A 4,797-nucleotide genomic window follows, 5' to 3' on the forward strand; every position below is an offset into this window, starting at 1 on the left:
GGGGTCATTCGTTATCTCTAAATTTTTTATTTGAATCTTGTTAACAAATATTATCTATACCTATTTATTTAGGCGAGAAAATACAACTGAGATCACCAACAGAGCGTCATGTGTCCTCCAAATAAATTTTTTTATTATATAGTATAGATAGATATGAAAAGGCTAACGTAACTAAATACAAATAGGATGATTTCAACAGCTTATTATATGTTTTTACGTAAAATATATACTAATAAATAGATATAACATTAATTAACTATATCTTATATTTGTATTTAATGTTATTGTATTCATCTTATAATTGTATTAAATGTTATTGTAAGGGTATATAAGTAAATTTAATAAGTTAAGTAATTTATTGATCTTCTCTAATTTTAGTTAAGTAACTTAATGAACTAATTAACTTCATGTTATTTTTGCTACTACAAATTCTATCCAATACTTGTTTGATAATTTTTACATGTGTTGGATAAGTTCGATACGTGTATGATAAATTTGATATGTGTATGATAAATTTAAAAACGTGCAAGATTAATTCAACAAATTTTCTAGAGAGATGACTAACGATTGTTTCATTACATGTAGGATAAATATATGTATATAACTTTCGATATAAGAAAAAAAACAATAAACCGAAGAGAAACTATTTAATGTTTTACAATTATGTCTTTTTCATATAATTTTCACTTTTTAAGATTTAAAATGAAATTAGCGGCCCATATTTGTTCTCTCTTCTCATATTAAAGTTATATATATGCGTATGTGTGATGTTATATGTAAATACCAATGGTTGTTATTAGGGGTGAGCATGAATCGAATTAACCAACGTAATTAACCTGAACTAACTAAACCTTAAAAAACGCACAGTTTGTTTTAGTGTTAATCTAAAAGCCAATTTTTAAGGTATGATTTTTCATCATGCTTGTACTAAAAAAAAAACTAAATTGAACCATCTATGAGTACGATCATTATGATCGAACCAAAATGCATAATTGGCTCGTATAAAACGGAATCATATAGATATAGAGGGCGGTAGATGCCAAAAGGGCGCATGACTGCAGATTCTTCATTGCCCATCCCAATTTCCTGGTCCCAAACTCGCATACAACCATGCATTCATAATTAATCACATTGCTCAACGGCCAATAGTGCAAATTAGTTTAATTATGGTTTTACTTCGAACCACCATTATATATTTCTACTTTACATTATTAGACATTCAACTATTATAAGTTACCAAAATTCCACGCTCAATCGTTCATTCTACATCAAGATCACTAGAGTTTTACTCAATGTTTTCATAATCAGTCCGGACAACAAACCAATTATCTTACCAATGGATGGTCTGACCAGATTTAGGAATCGGTTGATGTTGTAAATAATATAAAAGTTAAAACCATATAAATATATCCTAAGAAACAAAATATATGAAAATACTTTATGTTTTGGTGTGGATAAATAAGGAAAAATTAAATATGCTTAACCGAATGATGTGCTCGAAGTGTTCAATTAAAGCTAACTAATATTAACCTAAACTAGACATGCTAACTTTTAAATTTATAAAAAACAGACTCTCTAAAACCTAGACCACACAACCGGCAAGTGTACGGTCAATGCAGTATAGCCTAAGTAAGTCCGAGTATCAAACCCACGGGACTCACTAATTACATTTACTATACTTGACTACTACTTACTAGACTGATATGACTTAATTGTTTTGTTGATTGGGGGTTTTCTAACAAGCTACTAAAATAACTAGAATAACTAAAACTGACTAGACACACGAACTAAATGGGAGATGTAATTAGATGATGGAAAACTCACTACCTAGGCCTGAATCCTACACTTGAAAGACATGTTCTAACGGTTTTGGAATTAATGTGGAAACCAGGATCTTCATATACTAAACCTAAAGGATAACCGAACAGGACCCTCGACCCTTCTCGAGAAGACACCTATGGCAGTTGTTTAACTACCGGTTAATAGGACTCCTCACAGGCTATCCTACAGTGATAACAAAGCACCCTTAGACACTCTACCTCATGGCACGAAAATCTAGGGAAACTAAGGTTTATAATCTAACTCAGCTAGCAGACAGAGACGAACTAGAGGATCTTCTCACGAAGAAACTAACCTAGAAACCCAATCACTCGAGACTAGCCAACAACCTCTCAACTCACGGCTATTGGGATTGGTAGAACACTTAATCCTAAACAAAACCACAATCAAATTCCTATGACTACTACGTACGTTAGCAAACCATCTAATAGTAAAAAGCACCAAGCTGTTAACCTAGCATGCAACTATCATATGACAGACATTCAACAAGTACGCATAAGGAATTGTAATTGATCAATGAACAAGTACAAGCACGCATATACATTAGAACATTGAAACCAAAGTTAATTACCTTATTATTAAATCCACATGACAAGTCCAAAACCGAATAAAAACATAGTAAAACGATAGTATTCATCATATGACCTTGTGATAATAGATTTAGCCTAACATGGCTTTGGAAACAAAAATAAGGTCTAAACTAGGTTCACAAGACATGATTGAATCAATTAAGATAAGGAAACAAAGAAAGCGAATGATATAACCCAATGAATCTTCACTCCCAATGCTTAAAGTCTTCAACTCTTGGCGTCTTGATCTCCAAAATCACCTTTTCTTGGTTCTCAATTCGTCTAGGGTTGTGAAAGTTATGATTTTTATGGATAAAATTCGTATTTATAACATTCCATGCTAAAATCCCAAACCTTAACAAGAATCCGCGACTTTTAACCCCATCGCGTCACGCGACAGTTATTTACTCCTTGCCCGCGCGACGCAACCGTAATATTTGACCGACTTTTGACTTCAGCTTAACCGGACCGGTTTCATACCCGGTTCCCGGTCCGACCGACTGACACAGTCTGGTTTGGTTTTGAAAACATTGTCTCTACTTAAACTAGAGTCACCTAGACATCATTCATTACTTCATTAGCAAACCATTGGTTTTGCATATACAGGTTTAGTAGCAATGTCAACGCAATATTTTCTGAAGAACTCATAGAATCTAAATTTGCAGACACCATGAACACTGCAACCAAACATGGTAGGTACCTAGCCCCTCACACCCTACTTCTTCAGCAATATCTTATATCTGAAACCAGACGAGATACTCTTATACTTTACAGGTAGGAATGGCAATGGGCCAGGTTTGGGTCGGGTATTAGTAATCCCAAGCCCGTACCCGGTTGTAATTCTTTGACCCGTACCCGGCCCGTTACCCGTCGAGTATTTATCCATCGGGTATCGGGTATACCCGCGGGTAACGGGTATACCCATTAATTTGTTGAAAATATCATTAAAACTCTCATGTGCATTTTATACTCTAATGTTTATATAATTTACTATTTTAATAACTACAACAAAGAAAAATATGACCAATAACATACAAACATATCATATTCAAATGCATATTTGAAACATATATCTACATAATTAACTAATTAATGTACTGCTACTTTGGAGCACATTATGTCAGTTTATATAATTTGCATTTAATTGAACACCAAACATGAAAAATAGTAGCATTAATCAGAACCCAAGTAATCTCCCTAACAACTTGAAATGTGTTTAGAAAATTCCAAAACTAACACACATTTTTAATCCGCATAGAAACAACATAACTAAACATAAAATCTTATGTTTGTATGTTAAAGTCTTGAAGACAAACAACAAAGCAAAATAATATGAATAAGTGTATGTACTAAAGTTTATACAAATGGAAGATTAAATTTAAAATAATATGCTTTTCAGGTATTTATGTATTATTCGGGTAAACAGGCCGGGTATCGGGCGGGTATCGCTAAATTCCATACCCGTACCCGTCCTCGAATATTTTTATATTTTTAATCCCATACCCGGCCCATACCCGTCGGGCTTCGGGTATACCCGGCCCGTATGTTTCGGGTTTCGGGTATACCCGTCGAGTTTGGGCTTTTTTGCCATCCCTATTTACAGGGTCTATTTAATTAATCAAAACACTAAAAGTTAATCAGAATCATCTAATTGTAATGACTTATATATTCAAACACACAATGGGCAAATTAAACAAGGCAATCCAATGCAAGTTGCGTTGCTACAAATATGAAGATTGATCCCAGTCAAGTCAAACTGATTACGTTCACCACATTCATACTCATAAGCTATATCCAATTTGTCCCAAACAATCCATAATGAAAATTTATCTTCAACAAAGGCATATTAAATAGAAGTGTAAACGAGCCAAGCCACTAGTGAGCTACTCGAGATCGGGTCACTAAAAGTCAAACCGAGTCAAACTTAAACGAGCTCGAGCCTAAATAGGATTGTTTAATAAGCGATCCCAAATCTGGGCTTCACTTATCGAGTTCGAGTAATTCGCGATCCTAAACGAGCATATTATAAATATACTTTTTATTTAACGCATCATACTTATATACTTAATAATTTTTAATATATATATATATATATATATATATATATATATAAAAAATTATGATAAAAAATACTAAATAACATGTTAATGTCATTAAAAAGTTTAACCATAAATACATATAAAATAATAAAAAATGAATATAAATAGTAAAGCGAGCTGAGCTCGAGAGGAAAAATCTACCCACGAGTCGAACTTGAGCTTTGGAACAAAGCTTGGAACGATTCGAGCTCGGCTACAACGCTAATTAGATGTTGGCTTGATTTACCAATCTACAATAAACAAATAAAACAAAAACACAGTTTAAGCCTCACTTTATCGGTGTGTGTGAA

Source organism: Helianthus annuus, chromosome 15 (genome assembly GCF_002127325.2).
Source record: "Helianthus annuus cultivar XRQ/B chromosome 15, HanXRQr2.0-SUNRISE, whole genome shotgun sequence".
Taxonomy (NCBI): domain Eukaryota; kingdom Viridiplantae; phylum Streptophyta; class Magnoliopsida; order Asterales; family Asteraceae; genus Helianthus; species Helianthus annuus.